Consider the following 23,988-nt stretch of genomic DNA (forward strand, 5'->3'; position numbering starts at 1 on the left):
TAAGCTGGAGGCGTAACTGTGGCTGAATATTTGACTATCACAAACGTTGGAGCTCATTTGAATCGACTGGTTTCCCGGCACTGATTCGACTTTTATGCAAAGTTAGTTAATTTGCTACAGGGTTGAGGTGCGGCACGTTCCAGAAGTTTAATATCAGTCTGCTTTAACTAGTCCAATGGCGGACAGATGCAAAAACAGAGTGTCTTCAGTCAGAGGCTTCTTCAGATCGGCTGCAGTACAGACCTCTACAACAGCCATCACCATCTACAGTTAGTCTTTGAAGACTTTGAATTAATGGGTTACAACAACATTCAATTTCCCGTTGGCATCAATAAAGTATTTCTGAATTGAACTGAATTTCACTGAAGGTTGAAACACTGACATAACCGCGTGCTCTACTAGGACAACGATCCAAAACATTCATCAAACAGATTAGCAAATTGGTAGTTATTAAAGTTTTACGTCTTCAACAGTCAAAAATTCGTTTCCTTGACAACCATGACACTGCAGAGGCTGTTCACCGGCCTAATGATGACACCTTTTATGTTTTTATTACAAACGTGAGCAAAACTTTGTCAACATTCTGCTGGTGCCGGAAAACACAACTTTGCATTTTCATTAAGCGAGAAACAAAATTAAAATCACGAGTGAATATGTTTGTTCACACAATAAGTCATTTAAAAAAAAAAAAGCCACACTATAATCTTCGAACTACTTCCTGTCGTCTTCTTGGTGGCTTGACTGGTGTGGTGTGAAAAAAGTGTTTCCGCTGTAGGTTCAATATGATAAAAAAAAAAAACTAAACTTAAGAGGCAAAACTTATCGAAAAACAAGAGTTTTCAAAATGAAGTGAAAATATTTTAGAGATGTGACTTTACACAATTATATGGTCAATGGAAACGTAGCTATTTATGGAAAGGTTATTGTCTTCAATGAAGGGAGAACAAAACAAGGTGCTGCCTTAAATCAGGCAGGATGTCTCAAATACTGTAAAACAGACTTGGTAGGATTATCTTTATTTTGTTGATCAACTGCAGTACTCTCTGTTATCCCAGGAAGCTGATGAACCTCAAACATGAATATTTAAGTTCAGAAAGTAAAAGTGAAGTTTAGGCTTTCTTAATAGAATTATTAGGCAGCTCTTATTGTGAGTAATTATTATGGAACTAAATGAAAAACAAATATATGCCCTTTTTTATTTTCATCTGTTTTTAGTGAGAATTAGAGAGAGAAAAAAATCAGAATTTTCAATTAAAAATACCTGATGTTTGCGTTGCGTCCCACAAGAAGGTCCGATGTTCCTTTGGACCTTTTTGGTTCTATTCAACTGAGCCGCACCAAGTGGGGAAATGAACCAGATTTAATCTTGAACAGATTTGCCAACCCAGGGTTGAAAACATCCTAAAAACATGTAAATACTTATGTAACCTTATTGGCTTTTTTTGGAGGGTTAACAGCTTGATGAGACACTGCTCCACTTTTATGACATATTTTTATTTAAATATTGCTTATGTTAGCACCAGATGTCACATGTGAGGAAACATACGTTTTCCTAAAACTGCCTTCAGCTGTTCGGGAGTTCTCGTGTTTCAGACAAAAGCACTGATGCGTGAAGAGTTGACAATCTGTCCACTGCGTTATGGAAAAGAAAATGTTTTTATCCGACACACGGTTTCAACGTTTCAGACTCTTCCACATTCAAATCTCCAGCATTGTCAGTCCAATTCTGGCTCAAACTTTGAAAACATTTCACTTTACATTATCCGCAGTGGTCAGTCTTTGACATGTAGAGCAATGCACAGAGGGACGCATGGATGGAGGAGTAGACTGATGTATAGACATGACTTTATGGATGAGTGGACATGCTGATTTATAGCAAACTGATTGCTGACATCAATGTTTTATAAAAATGTGTTTAGTCCTTCATTTCTTTGTTGTAATGTTGCTTTTTGGGAATAAATCTTGCACTGTTGGAAAGCCTGTTCATTTCCATGTAAATGGTAAAACATTAATAAGGAAGCATTTGTTGACTATGAGGATTGAATTCATTTAAAAAACGTCCTCAGGTTTCCCTACGGAGGCCCAAACAGGTTATTCAGCTGCCGACTGTTGTTTCATGTCCTTTATTTATTGGGGAAATTGAAGTTTGAATATAAGCAATACACAGTGAAGGCCTGTCACAATAAATTCAGCTGAATGACTAACGATAATATTGTTGTTTTGAGGGTATTTTAGAATAAAATATTGATCATGAAAGGTCGCCCTCACAATGACCAGTAAACTTTAACTTTGGAACTGGAAGAAATTTTTCAAAGAAACAACCAAAGAACGATGAATAAAAACCACTTTCAACTGAAAACAACAAAATAATGGATTATGATGCATCTGTAAACTAAGTTTCCCATCAAATCAGACATTTTAATTCATTATGTCATTAATATATTAATGTGTTTTTATAACAGGCTTATTCATTAAGTGAACAGTCTGGCCCCACCTTCTCCTCTTACTGGTTCCCAGTTTGGTCACCCAGTTTGGTCAGGCATGCTGTTCTCCCACCAGTATTAGTGACTGATTACAGAATCCCATCTCACCATTTCTCTGTGTTCAGGTTGGGTCCATTGATATCGAGGCTCGTTTTGCTCCAGTGAGGAACGCGTCGCACAGCTGTTTGGCGTCGGGAGAGAAAATCTGGTAGATTTTTCATGGCTGCAACCAACATACTCAGAAATTTAAAGGAAAATAAGGAAGTTTTTTTTCCAATGGTTGAAGATTTATTGCCAGGAAGAATTGCTAACATTTTTTTTATATCTTTTTTTTGCTAATTTCATTGAAAACATGTATAAAAACACCCATTAGAAAGTCATGTGGCCAAACCCTAAAGTGTTTTTCTTGGTTTATGCTTTCTTGAATTTAAACTTTTTCAGTAACATAAGAAAGTAACAACACAGAAAATCTTAAAATTTAAATACATCCAGCCTGTAAAAAAACTGACGTCCAATCTTAACACTAAACAAACCAACATCCAATTAACCAGCTTTGATGTTTGTGTCCTGAACAGCAGCTAAAACTCAGAATGAAGCCATTATATGAAACCGAGAACATCTGTCACATGAAACACACCACAGGGGGACGCATCCCTGTAAATCACATTCATCTACCAAGAAGACAGAAACGCTCTTTAAACTAACAACAATGCCACTCAGATTGACAATAGTGAACTTTTATTCCCCCCCCCCAAAAAAAACCCAACATAATTCTAGCCTTTGGTAACTTGGAAGAAATTGTATTTTAGATATTTTATTGTTTATTTAAGTTTTGGGAGCACAAGACATTGATTTTCAGAATAACAGCTTCGCAGGTGAGAGTCGGTGAAAATAAAGCAGGATTCATGGCGACGCATCAAACTCAATACCACAGCAGCTACAGTTACTTTTACAATCCTCGTTGAAGCCTCCGATAGCTAATCGAGATTGATTACACCTTTTTATCCCCCCAAAACTCTGAGGTGAAATTGCCCGCGCTGTCCATCACTTCAACAACTGCTGAAAACTTGAGGCTGGATTTATCAAAGTGTTTCTAAGTGGGACAGAGATGAAAGAAGCTGCTGATTATCAAATGTCTGTCAGCCGTGAGTTCACGTTGCCATGGTGATGAGGTCAGCTGTAATAGCTCAAGTTTGACGACCGTAACGTGTATTTGTGCTGCTCAATTCGCTGTGTTGCAGTTAGAAATGGAAAAACAAGGTTACCAACTCTGACATGTCATCAGTAGAGCAGGTGTTCAAATTCGCTAATCAAACCAGTGCTGTGTTAGATTAGCCAATAGCTGCTGTAGCTCATCGAGCTGGCAACAGCTGTCAAGTTCAGCTGTAGCTRGGTTAGCTTAATTAACAAGCTAACCTTTGTGTTAGCTTATTCATTAATAATGGCAAAATAAATAGGCTTGAAAATATAAAGCTGTTAGAGACTGAATGTTATTTTCTTTGTGTGGGAAATGTTGATGTTTTTTGGTGTTGAATGCTGATGCATTAGTGGAGCTGTTGTCAGTCAGTTGCTATGGCAACGGGTCTGTGGGTAGCTTAGCCGACACAGAGCAAGGAAAAAATATGAATACGAACAGTTTTGAATTGTTTTTCAACTGTTTTTCTGCATTATTTTTTCCCTTTGCTGTGGAGCACTGCTGTGAATTAATATCTCCAGGTTTACTTTTTTTTTATTTAATTGTTCTACCACATCCTTATATTAGTCTTCCTCTACATCAGGGGTGTCAAACCTGTTTTCATTTTGGGCTGTATCAAAAATCTGAATGTTCTTAAAGGGCAGGTTGTGCCCTTAAAACCATTAAATTGTTAAAATATCAATAATTAGCCGTTTGTTTCAGCATTCAATAAGTGTAATATTGAATATTCTTTCACACTGATCAGTTTTGTGATGTTTTTGTGATTTTGTGGTGCTGATCTAGAAATATTGGCAAGGACATTTTATGATATTTACGCTAAAGTGTGACGTTAAATATGACTTTTAATTAATCGCTTTATTGGTCAGATTGACATCAAGTAAGGCTGAGGCAGCGGTCACTTGAACTGAATGTTTTGGCCAATTTTGAGAAAAAATTTCAGTAAAATCAGAAAAATGTGGGGATCTGTCGATTTTGTATGAATTTTGCAGATTTGTGAAAGACTGGAGGGAATAATTGATTTAATTTGGAGTCTAGAGGGCCACAAAAAAAACTACGGCGGGCCAGATTTGGCTCCTGGGCCTTGAGTTTGACACAAGCTCTACATTCATAGAGGAAAAAAGACGTCACCTTGTTCAGATTTCAGAACCGCTGAGCCAAGCGTACATTCTACAGAAAGTAGATAATTACAGAAGTTAGTGAATTACAGGAGAGAATAGCAGAGAGATGATTATAAATACCACTCTGTGTTACATAACAAAATAAATGCTTCACAAAAATCTGGCATTTTTTCACATTAAATAGATCATCAAACCTCAGGGAAAGCAATTTATGCCATGAACAGCGATAAAGACAGAAGAAATTCAACAAGTAGCAACAAGGAACTGAGGACAGAAATTTTGCAAGCAGTAGCAAATGTCTCCAGCATTTAATCGTCTCTATGGATACTGAGTGAAAATACTTTACTGAAAGTTGGGAGGTCTGATTCAAACTGTAATATGAATCTACCCATACAATATTTACCACATGATTGAAATAGTAAAGGACAAAAACTACAAATCTCACAAATATTTGAAAAAAGAAAAAGAAGGAATATTAATGTTAAGATGGGTTCAAAATAAGCTCATAAATCAAAAGCTGTTTAAATCCCAAGTGAAACTACTTTCTCATGACTCAGAAGTCGGTTGTGCTGTTGAAACAACTTTCTTTTATAAACTTGTTATTCCTGTTCTTGTCATTTACAGCAAAGCTGTCGCTGTCACTTGAGTGGGCAATATAAAGCACTAACGGCTAACATGAGTTGCATAAACATGGATTATCAGCAAACAGATCTGTTGCTATGATCACAAGAGTGATAGGACATTTTTATGAAACTGGACTTTAGCAGGGGGAAAACAACCAGTTCTCCAGTCCTGAAACTTCTTCCTCCCCATATTTATCTTTTTATCAGACATGTTAGTTTATCTGCAGGACGACTGCCAATACATGCGTACAAAAATGTCTCTTTTTGACATCCTGTTTGACATTCCCTCTTTTTCCCAGCACTCAATGGGTTTGAGCTTGTCTGAACAACTTGGCAGGCATCACAGTGGTACATTCCTGATCCATCCACAAACTGTCCTACAAAAGCTGCTTCAAGGATCTGAGAACTGATTACTCAGAGTATCGCCAGTTAAACTCCTCAAAGTTTTAAACAGCAAAGCAAGTATTTGTCACGCTTCCTTGGACAGTTTAGGATAGGCCTATTGGCTCTCAAAAACATGTTCATGACATGTTTTACACAATATCATTCATAGATAATGAGATTTTATCTACTCAGTTCTGCTTACTTTAAGCTCCTTTCAGAATGAGCCGTCACTCCTGTCACTTTAAATAAGCTGCGGCTGGCCACGCCCCCTACCCAAATGTTTACACTCGCATGTGAAAACAGATGCGCAAATTTTACAACCGTGCATCTTTGAAAATTTTTTTTAATAGAATCCAGCAAGTGGTTTCTGGATGGTAAGTCAAGAATAAAACACTTGTCCTTTCCAGCAGCCATTGTACAGCGCAAAAGCCATCACTATCTTCAATAACTCTGGAGAATCTAAATTAGTGATTTACAGCAACATTTAATTTCCCTTTGGGATTAATAAAGTATTTTTGAATTTGAAAACCAGCTGACTAAAAGTGCTGGAGAGCTTCTAGGGTTGCTGGGTAACGGGTGGAACTCCACAGGTGTTGCTAGGTAACAGGGAGTGCCTGCTGATTTGTGATGTTAGATTCCGAAGGTTTTTGAAACGGCTTATTTTCTAAACACACAAAAAACATTTACTTATTGCCAAAAAAAAAACGTCTGGGTGTTTTCTTTTTTTTATTTAGAAGCAGTTGAGACTCAAACAGAAATACAAAAATGTGCAAAATGTGAATTTTGCATAATAGGTCCACTTTAAGGTTTTAACTTTAGAAAGTGTCAAGCAGCTTCACTTCTTCTTATGTGAAAGAAAAATAATGGATCAGGATCATTTCAGCTGTGTGTCAATGCAGGGAATAAGTGAGACTCCACATGTGGACGGTTTCCCAACGTTAAAAAGATTTAAAAACTCCCCAAACAAACAAACTACTGAGCAAATGAATATTTTTAGATACAGTCAGACGCCAGGTGCACCGTCCCACCGCCGCTGCGTCTCACAGCGAGTAAACTGAAAGTAAAGTTTAATATATTTTTGGCACGTCAAGTGTTTGCCACTTAATAGCAGAGCCGGTACAAGCTGACCTACATGCAGTAAATAGAGCAGTTCCTTTTATCTGCTATTAATCAAAGTGAGCGCTAACAAAGTGCTGCTGCTCTGCGCGGCTTGATAAGGTTACTGTATATCCTGTATGCATCATGTCAGCTTTATAATCCCTGTGAGGGTTTGTGGGAGTCCTGGTGGGAGGGAGGAGGACCCTCTCTTGTCTCTCTGCATCACTGAGGACGACTGAGATAAAGAGACAGTTCATAAATAACCCTTCATCTTTCCCCGTCTGTCTCAGTTTCATATCTTCAAGCCACTCTATCAATTTACTGCACCTGTCTGTCTGCCAGCCCCCCGTCCCCAACGCCTTCCTTGATCAGCTTAAACAAGATCAATGGCTCTCTGCGCCTGACGTGACTTCATCTCAACCGGGCCGGACTCGTGTCACAACACTCTCGCTGCGATACGGGCTGTCGACTGTGTTATTCTTTCGCTTTCTTCATTTGGAGAACCGCTTTTCGAGACGCACAGGTGTTGTCGAGAGCAGCCGTGTGGGTGGCGCCGTGAGAAATAAATGTCACTCTGAGCGAATAAATTCTGCTGTGTTCGGGTCTGTATCCTCCAGACGTCCCCCGTACTGAAATGCTGCTCTAACCCTTTGGCCCAGATGTTTCCATTCCCCCGTTCGGCTCGGTTTAATATTCAGGGACTCGGATCTGTCAAAACACATCATGCTGGGAGCGCATATTGTCGTACGATGTGTCTGGTGAATTGCAGTTTCCACGTTGAGGCGTGTGACAGCGGTAATGCTCCTCACACTGACGCCTGGGCTGGATGAAACGAAAGGTGTTTCCGTCTGTTTTCCCTCATATTCCCCCTCATGTTCCTCTCGTTTATCTGACAGAAGCAGCTTCTTAATGCAGGAGTCGTGTTCAATACCAAAACAAGAGGGGAGTTACGGCTGCAACGAAATTATTTTAGTAAGTTCTGATTCCTTAATATATAAACAGCTCTGGAAGAAATTAAGAGGCCTTAAAATGATCCGTTTCTCTGATTTTACTCTTTATAGGTATATTTTTAAGTAAAATTAACATTATTCTATAAACTGACATGTCTCTGAAAATACGAGCAAAAATGTAGTATTTATTTGCAGAAAAGGACAAATGGTCAAAATAACGAAACAGATGCAGAGCTTTCAGACTTCTAATGAAGCAACAAAAAAAAGTTCATACTGATTTAGAAACAATACCAACGTTTCAACTCAGAAATCAATATTTGGTGGAATAACCAGGAGGTTTTAATTGGGTTCAGTGCAGTGGGCTCTTACTTTTTTCCCAGAGCTGTATATATTCTTTATAAATTTATTAAAATTATGTATTAAAATGATTCAACTCCTTCTTGAGATTTACAGAATACTGTCAGATTTTTCTTTGCAAACTATTTTAAGCTCATTTAGGTTGGATACAGAGAGTCTATTAACCTTTTTTTACATTTACTTTTGCCAAAGATTCTCAAGTAGAAATTAGATTCTCAAGCAGCTAATTCTGACCATTAATCAATTGGATTTTAAAAAATTACACAATCTCCAGATTTCTAATTTAAGCCTCTTCATACAATATTAAATACATTAAAGGTTGCAAATAAAAAATAAATTAATCTCCTTTTTCTAAATGGGAAAAAAAAATGCAGGCTTTGTTTTTAATCAGAACTTCCTGCAGCAGTTAGCTGCTACAGGGAAACAGATGTTTAGGAGTTTAAACCAAACAAATCACTGATTTAAAAAAATAGTGAGATTGTTTTATACATGTTCACCAGTATTTACTATTATTTAGAGTTGTTGCTTTGGTTTGCCAACGAGACTGTCGGAGCGCTGACTGCTTCCAACAGGGATAACAGCATGTTGTGTGTTTACATCTCAAACTGAATGTTGTCGTCAGACTCGCTCCTTCGTCATTTCAGATTTGGGAACTTTCCCTGAAGAAATGAACTGCAGTTACCGTCATCATCTGCCTTGACAAGTCCATTGCTACGGACAACCGGAGACACAAAAACAAACCCGAACTTGGTAATCAGGCAGAGCTCTCTATGCTTCTGAAGAGATGAAAGCACGTCTTTGGTTTTCAAGGGTTTTCAAAAGGTTAAGTGGTAGTTTTTTTTACTGTAGATTTAAAAACCTGTATGTCTTGTACCAGTTCATTAATGCCGATTACGAAAGAACACAGCAGTTTGTCGTTTCTGATCTGCTCTCTGCAGCGCTGTCAGTCATTTTCAGAAGCTGATGTTTCTGTTTTTTGGTGGCTAAAGCCCCAGCAGCAGACGACGGGCTTTATTGTCCCTGGACTACAAGAGCACAAATAAATTTAAAATGACTTTCTTCAGCCACGTTCGCCTCCACTCATCTGTTGGAGTCTGATAAAGAGCAATCAGCTAGGACCAGACCTATCCAAGCTTCTACGTCCAAGTGTGTGAGAAATGCAACATGCAGGAAGGCCAATCCGGTTGATTAAAACTTACTCAGCTCACTACGTGCCAACAAAACTTCCTGGACAATCTCAGTGGAAGTGGTCGACATAATTAGTGCTCCAGCGGCAGGAAAACGGTGAATAATAACCATACAGAGGAGAAACCTACTTTAATATTTGTGATTGATGGGAATTTTAAACGTAGTGACGATGAGATAGATAGTTATCCATAGTGTCAAATGCTCATCGTTGAGTTTTTAGATTTTGATATGTTTTTTTTTTTAGCTCTCATTACGAAATGATTTCTCTATGCATAATAAAACCAAACGGTAAAAACGTCTTGCAGCCCAACATGCATGAAAAAGGAAAGGACAGCCATTACAGGCTGCACAGAAAAACATCACTCCACCTCTTCTCTCCTCTGATTTACCAGCGTTTTGTTCTCACAGCGATTTGTAATTTTCTTCAACCCCCTTAAATTGGACCTCCTGCTTTCCAAAACGCATGACCTCATTCCTCGTCTTCCTGCTGTCCCAAACATTCACCAGAGCCGTCGAAAACATACGACTTTGCTCCTCAGCCACTCAGAAGGTTTGAGTTAAACATTGATCTGCGGTTTTAATGTTTGTGAACACGTGTAACTAGAGATGGGTTTCTCTCTCTCCATTAAGAAAACGCTGGTTTTTAGAGAGTCTGGCTAAAACAAACAAGTTTTCATTCCAACACTCACTTACACAGAGATATAACCAAAAACTCAACGAGTGGATAAAGAATGAAAACCAACACAGCTAATATGTTAACAGAAGTAGAAAAGTTGCCAAGTTTATGTGCAAAGATTTCCAACTCATCCTCATCTGCTAAATCACTCATGTTGCGTTGTAATATGGAAAAGTACCGTAGAGACGTATTTAAAACATGTTTCCTGTTCTCTGCATGTAAAGGATGCAAAGCTGGGTCCATTAATCAGACTCCATTGTGATGAACCAGTTGTTGCGTACATGAGGATGATTGACAGCGCCAACGCCCGGCTATGATTGGTTGCTGTGTATTTGTGCACATGGCAGCAAGTTTATAGCGAGAAGGCAGAGGAGCTCAATGTTTTCACAGATGATCAGATTATACTGCTGAAAATAGAGACAGTTTTAAAGCTGTAAAATATTTTCTTTACATATTTGTTGAAACTGTCACTATGTTGGTATGTACGGTATGACACAGAATCTGTGGGAAAAATGTTTTTATCTCATCTGCCTTCTAACCAATCAGAGCCAGGAGTGCATGACAGCACTAAGACCCGCCCCCTGGCTCTGATTGGTTGTAGTAGCTCAGGAAGGAAGTGGAGGAAATCAATCTTTTTTACAGATTATCTGTCTCATATTAAACTGTTACGACATGGTGACAGTTTATCAAATATGAAAAAATAAAATAAAATAAAAACATCTATAAAGGTTACATACCCCAGATTTAAAGGTAGAGTAAAAATCTGAGGTTTTTCTGAAGCAGTATTTTAGTATTTTCACTAACATTCCCTTGTTACTTAATCTTTCAAGTAAGAATTTAAGAACTGCAGAGAGGATTTTAAGAATATCAATATTTAGAAATGGTTAAGCCTGACTAAACCGACTCTTAAGAAGTGTTGTACAACTTCTACAACTCTAATTAAGCCCGGTGCCAAGCTGCACAGCTGAGCTCTCCGACTCCACATCCCATCTTTGGCCTGCAGTCCAGACCGACATGCATGTGTTCGTCTGTGTGTAGCTGCGCATTTGTGAGCTCTGTCTTTTCTGGCACGCAGATCCCAGCTGTAGCGGTGGGGGAGAGTCTGCCGGATACCCACAGGGGGCAGCGCTGGARCCAGAGGCAGCCAGCTGGCCCACCATGCTCCCCCCCAACCACCAAAACATGGCAGAAACTCCCAACCAGCCTGACTCTCCCTCACATCCAAACTCCTCCACTGACCTCTCAAACTTGCCTGTTTTCCCCTCCTCTGTACATTCGGACGCAGTGAGGCTGGGCAGGCGTCCAGGCCTTGGCATGTCGGTGCTGTAAAGGCGACAGGAGTGTCAACAGCATCACACTCCTGATGTATAATCCTCCTCATCCCTCAGAGCGGGCCTGCACACACACAGCCTCGATCAATAAATCAGTCCCGGCGCTGAACAGAAACACCACGGAGCTTTCAAGTAATGGCTGCCAGAGCAGAGACAGTGATGTCACCGTTCATTTCAGCGCTCTTTTTAGCATGGAAATGTCGCATCTTGTGATTGCGAGTCCGACTCAGAGATAAACGCCAGATTGTGATGTTTTAAACAGAATGTGGGCCAACAAGACATTTAACTGCAGCTGAAAGACGGGAACAGAGACTGACTTTTGTTCCTCGAGTCGCTGTTTATTCACTGTTTGGTTGCCATAGATCTTAAACTGCCCGTTTGCATTGAAACGCTTATTGTTCACAGTCAGTTTCAGCCCACACATTATGCAGATCTCCTCCGAGCCAATCAGCTGCCAGCGTTCCACAGCGCTGGCGCTTGGAAATAGAAGAATACTTGTCATTTTGTTTTATTGTGAAGGCTGAGGAGAAAAAGTCGCCCTTGTTGTCCAGATCAGGTGAGGACAGGATGTCTTCGCTTTCGCCTCAACCGATGCCAGGTTGCGGTTCTGTGTTTGTGTGTGGAAGTGGTCACGAGATCATGCAGGCCTTTTTCGTCCCGACCTGTCCAAACTCTGCACCTTTCATACGAAAGAGAAATAGTCCTTATTCTCCCACGCACAGGGAGAAATGCAAGTGAACACACACGCGCACACACACACACACGCATGCATACACACACACACACACACACGCACACACACACAGATCCACAAAGTGAGCGCACATGAAAAACACACCCAGTCGGTCCCTGCAGCTCCACAGAAAGCGAATCGAACGCCGAGGAAAACGGAGAAATTCAATCAACAGATCAAAGCTGATGTAGGTCCAACAAATTAGTTCAATTAAAATATATATTTTTAATCAGAATCTCTCGGATTTTAGTGTGTCTGCTTGTAATAAAGACTTTTAAATTAATTTGCTTCATGAATGAGGTAGGGCTGGACGATACGGCTGAAAAACATATCACAATATAAGAGTTTCATTTCAGTCAATATTGATAATTATTGATTTATTTTAAATATCTGAAATTCTCCCAAACTGGTGGCGTGACCTTTCGTTTTTATTCCACGCCGTTGTTCATTCCTAAGTAGCTATGAGGCATAAACTGCTGCTGTGCCAGCTGCTCATAGGTTGTTGCTAGGTAACTAAACAGTGAGTGTGTTGCTAGGAAACCACCGAGTGAGCGAGTCAGTCGATTCCACCAACCTAGCTTGGCTGGCTGTGAAAGGTTGATTGGCTTAAGTCTTTCCTCTGCCTACATCTCCCAGAATGCTCTGCAGTACCAGATTGGAGTTCAGTAAATCTGTTCATCTATTGATATTGACCACTTGTCTATTGATATATATATTGTTATTGATTAGTTGTTCGGCCCTAAAATTAGGCAAAAGCTGCCCTGATTTACCAAAGATAGAGAGACAATTCCCAAACTTTTCAGATCCAAATTTCCATTACAGATAAATATGAAGATCAATATGACTAGAGTCTACAGCTGCTGAGTCAAACTCATTTAAATTTTGGGTCAAATCAAGATTATAAATGTTGTGCCAGATTTATTAATTTTTTAAAAACTATTAATAAATAGCCGTCTCTGATTTCAATAAGTACTTTTTAAAATTGAATAATATTTACAATAATCAGTTCAGGATTTTGTGATTGTCTTTTTTCTTTTGCAATGGTGCTAATGTAAAAATATTTGAAAGGAATTGTGCAATATTTGTTCTCATGTATAACGGCAAATTTGTTACTTGCCACATCAAACGGACTAAAACTTGACTTTGAGTAAAGCGGACGCAGAAGTGTAGTAGAAGTGAGAAATACTGCCACCTGCAGCTGGGAGTTAACAATTTTTGCGGAAGTATTGGAATAAAATCACAGCTACGTTTTAGTGCAGAAAAATTGTGGGAATCTGTTGATTCTGGAATTGCCAAAAACTGGAGGTACTGATTGATGTAATTTGTCAATGTTTAGATAAACACTGATTGTTTTGATTGGGAAAATAATACTCAATCAAACAAAAAACACACAACTGTTAAATTCTATTTATGTGTCCCTCTGGAGTCTAGAGGACCACATAAAAAGCAACGGCATACCAAATTCGGCCCCTGGACCTTAAGTTTGACACACGTGTCCTAAAGAGTCTTTACATGGAGAATAAGATAATAAGGTGATGGATAAGACGATAAAGATGTGGTTGCTGCTACAGCAACACTTATTCCTGAGTAGTCACCAAACAAACTGCAGCTAAAGAAAACTGCACATCATTAGCGGAAGAATTTTAGATTTGCTTTTATTCTCTCTCTGGGAAAACTACGTCAAAAACTGCACTGATATTCATAGAAAGAAAAACATTTAATACATATTTGACATGCTGTATAATATTTGCTACAACCTCAAAACGGGGCAATAATGCACAAGACTCAACAGTTCGCTCAAAGACAAGTCCTGGAAAGAAAGATGAAAGCAATTTCACGCCAAGAAAGAAATCTGAATCGTTTAACGTCAGACTGGTTAGAAGAAAATAGCCAAATGGGGAAAACATCAAAGTAATCAACAGGAAATTTTTTAAAAACAAGCGTCGATGTAGATTTTCTTCCTGTGCTCAAGCCGTGGCTCGTTTTTTACATTGTGCTGCTGCTGTGGATCCAGTCAGCATCGTCACTCCTGTGATTCTATGGAGTAGCTATGTGTAATCAGTACCTTACCAGAAGTCTGGGTCTAGTTCACAAGCAGATTTACTTAAAAAAAAAAAAAAACCTGAATGTTTTTGCTATATTACACAACTCCACTTCATCAATTGTGTATTATTTATTTACACAGAACGCTGATCTTTCACCAACCATAAATAAAATCGGTTTTAAACCTCTTTCCTGGATATGGCATTTTGCTAAACATTGCTACTTCTGGGGAAAGAAAGCAGTGAACTACTCAGACTCAAAAAAGGATTTTGAAGAAGAGTTGAGAAAACATCAAGCGTCAACCACCAGCTGCCAATGTTGACCCAAAGCAGATTGGGTCCGAGGGTTCACAGTCTTGTCCAGCCAAATTCTGACTGTACCATCTGTGGCCCCGACTGAAATGAGATTTACTGGGCAAGGACGCGGTTTTGTACTCTTTGGTCATTTTGAAAGCCTGAGCTGCAGAGGAGTCGAGGACTAACTGGAATCAGACCCGACGCCGTGCGTCACTTGTTACTGTTGTAAAGTTTGAGCTGTTTTTTAAGCACTGTAAAAAGCTCCAGTTGGCTCATCGTTGAAGTAAACATGATGTTTTTATCTGCAGATGAGAAAGTCTGAGCAGGTCAACGCTTTCTTATCATTATTATCCTCAGTAGTTATTCATATATGCTAGGTAAAGAAACTAAACAGAACAGTTCAGAATTAGCTGGAGCAATGACTGTCATGAAATGTTAAAAAGCGTTAATTTTAAACTGGTGACAGGTAAAAATGTTATTAATGAAGCAAAACTCAGTTTAAAATATCTCCGAGGCTAACAGCTTCTCTCACAATAACTTCTCTTGCCTTTTTAAAGCTATAAAATGTTGAAAACTATCGATTACAGTTCAAATTCCGTACAAAATATGGAAGTGATAACAATTTGGAAAAACTTCCCTTTTTCGTTAGAAAGTTTTGGCGCTAAAATGACGTAATTTTTCTGGCCACAAAACTGCAATACGAGTCACGAGTCACATGATCCGTAACCGGAAGTTGCCACTGGCGCAAACCATGAAGAAGACGGCAACAGGAAGTAGTTGGAGGATTATGTTTTTTAATGAATTATCAAGTGAACAAACTTAGTCAAGTGTGATTTTTATTGTGTTCCTTATTTAACAGAAACACAGTCATTGCAAAATTGTGCTCTTTTTGACATTAGCGGATCATTGACAAAGTTTTTTGCATATTTGTAACAGAACCGCAGTTTCTGTTTTGTCTCTTCGAGGGAAAAGATGCTTCATTTCTGCTCTTCAATAACCTGACCTGTGTGGTATTTTATACTTTCAAAATATTGTTTACCCTCACTCCTTGACTTTTTTTTTTTTTATAATATAATAATAATGTGCAGACAAAATGCGACATTAACTGCAAAATAACAATCTCTCAAACAATGCTTTTGTTTTCTGGACAAAAAAAAAAGTGTTGGATTCTGACTGCAACATAAAAGAACTGAAGGAAAAAACAGAATAAACGTACTGATAATGATTGCATAAGGCTTTGAAACTGATTGCCAGATAACTTTTTTTCCCAGCAGATCCATGGTTAACCAGAACCCACATACAAGGTTGCACAACAAGGTAGGAGGAGTATTTCTGTTTGTTCCCCTCATCTACTGCCTGCAGCAGTCATGAATTATACAAATGTTGTGAAACTTGTGAATTTTCTGTGAGAACAGAAGCTAATTGTACGGCAAAGAACATATTTTTTTATCATTTCTCATATTTTTTTGACCATAAATCTTCTTTTAATGATTGTCATCGGGTTGTGTCGATGTAACCAGTGACGCTGGAGCTGCCGGTTCCAGGATATTTCGGTTAATCATTCACCCACTTACTGGAAACGTCCCCCGACTTCAAATATCTCCTGCACAGGTGGGGAAAGGAAGAATGAAAGGGCTTTAAATGAATATTGACTCATCCAGACCGAGGATGAAAGCACAGATGCCATCAAACAGGTCTTCACGTTAAACCCCCAGGACAGCAGCTCCACCGCACGCTTCACTCTTCCAGTCATGTACAACAACAAAAACACGACTATTTCCCACTAAAGCCAACTTGTTACATCATTCCCTCTTTGTTTTTTGTTCTTCTTTTTATCCTCTAAAGCACGGGTCCAACCCCAGGCCCAGGGGCCAAATACGGCCCGTCGTAACTTTTTACATGGCCCATTATAGTCCAAAGAGACACATAGAATAAAGCTAAAGATAAGAGTTGTGTAACTAAATGTTATTTTACTAATTTCATTAAAGCACTTATGTATTTGCTACCAAAATGTGTTTTTTCGTGATTTCATGATCTCAGAAATTCACGCATTCATCAGATCGCAACATATAATCGTTTATTGAAACTTTTTCCACAAACGTTTTCAAAAGCATTTTAAGTGATGCTAACTCCAACCTGCAGGTGGCAGTATCTCTTACGCCGACTTCACTGCTACCTCGGCTTTACTCAACGGAAAGCTTTCGTTTGTAATAGATGTGACGAGTAACGAAGTCATATTTTGCATCATATATGAGTGCAAATATTGCTAAATTTCTTGCAGATATTTATAGATTTGCTCCACAAAATCAGTGATTTCGATTGCAAAGAAAAAAATAAATCACATCACAAACGCAATCAAAATCCTGGAGGGACTGATGAGTTTTAAAATATTTAATTTTCAGCAGAACTTGTCGATGCAGACACTTAACAGTTTGTTAATGGGTTTTATCAATGAAATGTAATGAGATTGAGAGTAACTTTTCAGCAAGATACAGGAGCGTGTTTTAGGTCAATAATTCCTTAATATTGATTTTTTTTAATGTACAATGTATTATTTCACTTATGATGAAAATGTCTCGTTCTAAGTGAAATAATCTGGTCAAACTTGTCAATTTTTTAATATTAAGAAATTATTGACTTAAAAGAAGCTTCAATATGTTGCTGAAAAGTTGATGGTAAGTTCATTTTTAAAGTTTACTAAGGTATTTGTAATCGAAACTAGACCACTAAATAGTTGGTAATATTTTGGGTTTTGTGTGTCAAGTCAGCAGCTCACAAAGGTAGAGGAGGAGTGAGAAATGTGTCGGCCATTTTGGCTCCGTCAGAGCTGCTGCTCATTAGCGGAGCGCCTCTCCCTCCAACGCCACCAAACGTGCTCGACTTCCTCTCCCTAAAAGAGACGGAGCGCCGGGCCGAGGAGGAGGACGACTGGAGGGGAGGTGAAGGGGAAAAGCGAGAAAGATAGGAGCAGGGGCAAGGAGTAAAGACTGGAGCCGGCGGATATCATTAAGGTCGGGCGCAGCGCTGGTTTAATGAGCGCGCTCACAGCAGCCCTCCATCCTCAGTGGCGCCTAAGGGCCCCCGGGTTCTGGCTCCCCAGCAGGGGATCAGGCACGTTCCATCACTGCCGAGTGCAGAGGGGAACCACAGAGGGCGAACATTTATTTCACTCTACCTGTGGAGGACACACAGATATGCCTACAACCTTAAAACCAACCAAATCGGACTCAGATTAGCACATAAAGCTCATTCACCGTCTGGTTTCCCTCCTCTTGCTGCAGCTGACTCGTCACAGAAACTCGACGGTAACCCTGACCTGTCCTTCATGTCACCCTGCTGCACATGCAACGGTGAAAAGAGCTGGGAAAAGCACATCTGGTGTCTCTGTGTGGTCCTCCGGGCTCAGCAGCGCCACCACAGGAGATTGTCCTGAAAGCATTTTCCTGCAGACCTGAAGCTTTTCTCACTGAAATATATGAACCGAAGCTGCATAGTACGGCTGTAATGATTCCTGTAACTTCATTATTAAAATTCCTCAAGGCAAATTATCTGCCTTGTAGCTTCGTTAAATTATGTTTTTATTATTTATTGCACCGTGTTTCAGCTGAGTGATTATATGTGTTGCGCAACGCTCTCACTACCACCTATAAGTTGTTGACGTAAGCTAAGTGGTGTTAGCATAACGTACGATTTTCAAGTTCAGTCCGAGCTTCCCTTGATTGTTGGTCATGTCCGGGTTTTTAGCGTTTTACGGAGGATCAGTAAGCATCCTTAAATTAACTGGTGCAGTTCATGAAACATTGGACGCTTTCTCCTCCCCGAGCTGCTGCCTGGTGGCTGGTTTGGAGCAAATGGTGGCGAAGAGCGCGGCGGGTGTATTTATACAGATAGAGCGGAGACATTCAGATATACTGTAGACAGTGCACAGCCGGCTGCTTTATGGACGAACCGGGACATAAATTTACCACCATCCCGGCGGTACAAAGCTGGCATATATGTTTCTGTGTGTGACGGAGGAGCCAAATCCCGTCACTAACATAAACACAAAAGTGAGGTAAAGTGAGAGTTCAACTATTAAACTGACTGAAGATGAATACATAAAATAAAAACTGCAGGATAGGTATTTTTTTATAAGTATCTTTGTGAACCTGTTGCTTAAATTGAATATACTTTTAGCATTCAGCATACACGCCCCTCACATCAGGAAGAAGCTTCCAGAAAACTGTAAAACAGCTGAAACACTGAYGTCCTTTAAGTCTAGATTAAAAACCCAGCTGTTTAAGTTGATTATGAACCATAATAAATGAAACATTAACCAACATTTCGATGTGTAATGATGGCATTTGGCAAAATGTAATGCGTGAGGTTTTCCCAATCGTTGACTATGTGGTGTCTTCTGACTTTGTATTTTTATGTTGTTATGATATAAAGCACTTTGAACCGTTTTGTTGCTGAAATGTGCTACGTACATAAACTTGATTGGTTGATTTTTGTGTCGTTTTTGGTCCATTTAAAAAGTGTGCTATTATTGTTACAGGTTAATTTTCCAAACTACAAGCAATTGTTAGTATGAACATTTGAGCCGATGTTGGTAGCCATTTTTGATACTGCTGTTGTAGAAGTATTTACCAACATTTTACTTGATCAAATTTTCTATTCAATTACTCAACTGTCAGATTACTAAAATAACAGCTGTGGTGTTTATGATCCGTGAAAACATTCATAATGTGAGCTAAATGCGTTGCGACTTCATCATTTCTCACAGAAAAACCTTTAACTCAGAGACGTTGCCGGGTAAAACCCTGCCGACGCAGGTCATGGCTAAACACGGTGAGATAAAGACAGATGAAACGTCTGAAATGAGAACACAGCCAGAAGGGTAAAGAGTGAACCCTGAATGATGTTAGCTTGTTCCTGACTGAATCAACACTCCGCACTGTTTGATAAGCTCCCTTTAGCAGACAGAGGCTCCCTCTGATGCACAGTGTTGCAGAAATATGTTCATACTTATGTTCCTTTTTGTTGCTTGCAGACACAGAGATAAAGATGCGCACAGAGACACGGATACAAGCAGCGCATTCTCTGCACACCAGGCGAGATCAATTGCAGTGAAAGGTTTCCACACCAGCTGTATTGACCCGATACGGGAGAACGGGACAAGATGAAAAGCAGCAAAAAAGATCATCTGACACCAACAACTGATTGGAAGCAGAAAATGTAGAGCGAAATCAAAGGCAATCAGCGAAAACAAGATATGAGGGAACTTGGAGAGCGCAGAGATCCAGAAGCTTGGCTTTGAACGACGAGGAGATGCGATAACTCCCGCTGCTCGGTATCAAGTGCCGAGAACCACACACACTTTCACAAAGACAAACACACACGGTGTGTGGTCGAAGCCCCCCCCATCCCCAAACCAGCGTGTACCCTGCCTCAGATGTTTAATTCATGCAGTCGCCTGTTTGCGCGGCGGAGGAAGATGGGAATGCAGAGCGTCGGGTGTGACAGAAGAAAAGGAGAAATAAAGAGGAAATAAAGTATAAAGAGGGGAAACTAGATAAAAATAGCCACAGCTGGAAAATGTGTCACACACATTTGTTTCGGTTATTACGGCCCAAAATCAGGACTCAGACCTGAACCTTCAGGCACACACAGAGAATATTACAAAGTCAGTCTTCTATCAGGTGAAGAACATTTCCAGGATTAAATGACTAAACGTTTTGCCCACATTTGTAATGGGAACACAGCTAGTGTCTCCACAGGGCTGCCTAAAAATATAATCAATCCTCCGGCTGCAGCTGATCCAGAACGCTGCTGCTGGTGTTCTGACTAAAACCAGGAAGTTAGAGCACATCATCCAGTTCCACAGTCCTACACTGGCTCCCTGTAGCCCAGAGAACAGACTATAAAATACTGTTGTTAGGTTATAAATCACTGAACGGCTGTTGTTGTATCAACCTTCTGGTTAGCGTCTACTTTGCATCTCCAGAACCAAACAGAGAATCAGCATTCAGCGTCTATGCTCCACAAATCTGGAACAAACTTCAAGAAAACTCAGAAACAGCTGAAACAGAGTTGCTTTAAAACTAGACTTAAACCCACATGTTTAGAGTTGCCTCTTAGAACATTGATCAACATATTTGATGATGATATTCGGCTAAATTCAGTGTTTATTTCTGCTTCATGGTTGTTTACTGTTTGATGGTTTTTAGGCACTTTGAGCCGCCGTGCTCGATACAAGTAAACTTGACATGGATTGTCAGATCTGGCCACATACTGAATGAGTGATAGTCAGAATCAAAGCTGCAATAAAAACTGAAGGAGAGAAAACAAACACAAATCAACAGCAACTCTGGGAATCTCTTCTGATCAGGACCAAAAAGCCCCGAGTGCTGACAGGGTTTGCTTCGAGTCTCAGCAGAGGCCAGCCAGGGACTGTCTGCAAGCGATTTTCTGTCATATCTCTTTTTCTCTTCATCCCTCACGCCTGCTCTCCAGCTAATCCCCCACTCACACACACACACACACACACACACACCACCTGACCTTGCCTCAGTGGAACTGCCGGGATCAAAAACTATAAAAACTTCCAGTTCTGGTTCTTTAACAGATCCTGTTTAATGTAGCATCCTGGCTGATCTGTTTGTCCTCTAAATCAAGTCTCCTTTATTTTTCTTATGTGTTCGCACATCATAAAAGTTAGTTAGGTAACGCTCAGCATCATTAACCGGGAGCTCAGAGGCTCTCGGTTTATGATGCAGAGACCTTAAATTGGCATAGCAAAAGTCAACTCATGATCAGTAGAAAACCATTTTTTAAAAGGTCGTCTTATCATGTTTTACCTTTAGAAAACCTCAATGATTTTTCAAAGTGAGTAAGTAATTCTAAAAAAGGCTTTTTTCTGGGCAAAAAAGAACCTTTTCGGTCACAATTAATGATGATAAAGCACCTGCTATGACCAGGTATTGCTCTACCTTTGCAAGGATGGATATGTGTCAGCTAAGGTGAACATTACAACCAAAAAGCTATCATACCTTCTCTCCATTACGATAAACAAGAAAGCAAGACAACAGGTTTACCAAACATGGCCCATCAGGGAGCAAAAACTGCAGAGAAAACTCCCAGAGTTTTAACTTTTATTGTCCCCTCTTAAAAGTAAATGCCCATGAATCACTACATATTTACCCACAATTATCAGCTGAGGATGTAGCTTGCTTTCCAGAATGTTTTAACATTTTTTGCCAAATGACAACAACAAGAGGGCTTAAAATACAGCCTGATTATGTGGAAAAAAGTGAGACTTGCACAAAAACTGCACAACCTGCTAATATAAAGTAAGTTAGTTTGGTGACAAAAGTAGTTGGGAGAAAAAGTAGTACTGATGAGTTTTTGTCACAAGCATTCTGTAATGAATTAGAGGCAGACTAGGCTTGCCAGTGCGCTCTTAAATACTTCCATAGGTTACTAGTTTGTTAAGTCTCCAAGCTACAGAACTGATTGCCTCCTCCTCATTTTATTATCCAGAATTCAAGCTGTCATTGTGCTTTCCACTTATGCCAAAGTTTGGTCCTGGTGCTCTCTTTTTTTTAATTATTGTTTTACATATTTCTCAGATTCACAATTCAAAATATAAAGTTGTAAAAATACAGATTTTTCTTTCCTAATCACAGATATATTCATGTTCTATAAATCTGACTTTTCATATAATAAAATTGAGCATTTAGAATATTTCTATATGTTAATTAATATGTTTAATTAATTTTAACCAATCACAGTAACAGAAACATCCAAGGGCTTTTTTTTTGGCACCAAAAAAGATAAACTAAGTTTCAAAGGTTTGAGAAAAATCAAATGTGAAGATATCGTGTAATTCCAGAACTGCAACATTTCGCAGCTACGTCACTGAATCATTCGAGGCGCCATGATGGACGTCGGAAGTGAGGCTCAGGAGTATTGAACCGAGCGACTCAAATTGTTTTCCAAAGTTGCTTTTGTCTGTTTATTTATGGTTTCTACTTGTTCGAGTCTAGCTAATTTCTCCGTGAACGTAACACACCTGGTTGGGGCTCATAGTATTTACAGAAGCTTGAACAGATAGCTTAGAAACCGACCCATACCTCCTTCCTCCTAACGTGTTGATCTAATTAATGATTTTGACCGAATTCACATCACATGATTCACATCACTATGTCATGAACAGCATTTCTTCTTAAACCGGAGCGCCATTAAAAACGTACAGCAGACGAGATGCTAACCAGTTTTTTTCCATACATGCTAGGCTACATAACAATGCGGCACTGTTTCCATGGTTACCAATGGTTAGACGCTAATTTCTGTGCAATGCAATATTGGATATCAACTTTCTAATCACATTTACTTATAAAGTTTATGAACGTTATTAATCTTCTTACCTTGTAAACGTGTGATTACACCGAGAGCTGCCAATCAAAACGATTAACGGCTGCCTGTGTAACCTCTGCTATCCATCGCCGCCATCTTTCTTCGTTAAAATTCAGAAAATAAAATAACAAGTTTGGTTTGTATCCTTGTCTGTTTATGCTGCCGACCTCGTAGCCAGTTTAAAGTTAAATCAGCTATGAAAAACCGATATTAGGCTACTAAATGTCTGTTTTTAGACGGACTTTAACGTCTGTCATGGCGGAGCGGGCCGAGTTTCGAAGAGAGTGACGTCAAGTGGAGAGTCAATATGGAGTCCAGAAGAACAAAATGTTCAGACATGACCAAGGTAAGGAAGGATTGCTAAAACTCTTGATAGATCCTATCAGTAACAGGCACTGATACTCAACCGCCAGCCAGGAAGTGTTGGTGTACTTTATTAGTATTATTAAAAACCTAGTTATTCATTTTCTGGATGAAGACCAACTCCAAAATAAATAAATAAAAATAAATCACCTCCAAAATCCACAGCCAGCTTTAGAAGTCACTTCCTTTACAGTCTGCATCTTTCATGAAGACAATGGGTTTTATAGGTCAATGTATGGAAGTACTCCACTGTCTGGCTGGTCTAGTTCAGAAGAGCCTGAAGACAATTTTCAGACAATTACATTCAGCAGTCCCACAACCCACTGCCCTGCTAAACCCCCCATCTCCAGACAGCCTGCTTGTCAGAGGAGGGAGCGCTCCCAAAAATTATACTCAAGTGACATATTTACTCAAGTAAAAGTAAAAAGTAGCCATCCGAGAAATGACTCAAGTCATTTCTGACATTACTCACAAAATTTTGACAGGAATTTACCCAGAATTGTTTCCACCTAGAGCAGAGGAGTCCAAGCTTTTTGCCACATGGGCCAAAATCGTAGACTTAAATGTAGAATAGAGAAAAAGGAGCAAATTTCTACCTGCAACTCAGAAATTGTATACAAAACTTGGACATTTTTTAGAAAAATTTCAACATTTTAAATTCAGAAATTTCCAACGTTTTTTTAGAAAATTTCTGACATTCATATCAAAATAATAATAAAAAAAATTTGCACAAATCTTTGACTTTTGGAACTC

The 23,988-nt window shown here is 39.4% G+C and overlaps 1 long non-coding RNA gene across 1 annotated transcript in view; it reads right to left on the reverse strand.

Moving 5' to 3' along the window:
• Positions 1-23,150, reverse strand: part of LOC103472887 (uncharacterized) — a 46,437-nt gene extending 23,287 nt beyond the window's left edge. Inside the window, exons 1-2 of the long non-coding RNA XR_534940.1 lie at positions 22,884-23,150; positions 11,312-11,467 (exon numbers count right to left, since the gene is read on the reverse strand). This is a non-coding gene — a long non-coding RNA (uncharacterized LOC103472887). The remainder of the gene's footprint in view (positions 1-11,311; positions 11,468-22,883) is intronic.
• Between the last annotated feature and the right edge of the window lie 838 nt (positions 23,151-23,988).

This window comes from Poecilia reticulata, linkage group LG11 (assembly GCF_000633615.1).
Source record: "Poecilia reticulata strain Guanapo linkage group LG11, Guppy_female_1.0+MT, whole genome shotgun sequence".
NCBI classification, from domain to species: Eukaryota; Metazoa; Chordata; class Actinopteri; order Cyprinodontiformes; family Poeciliidae; genus Poecilia; species Poecilia reticulata.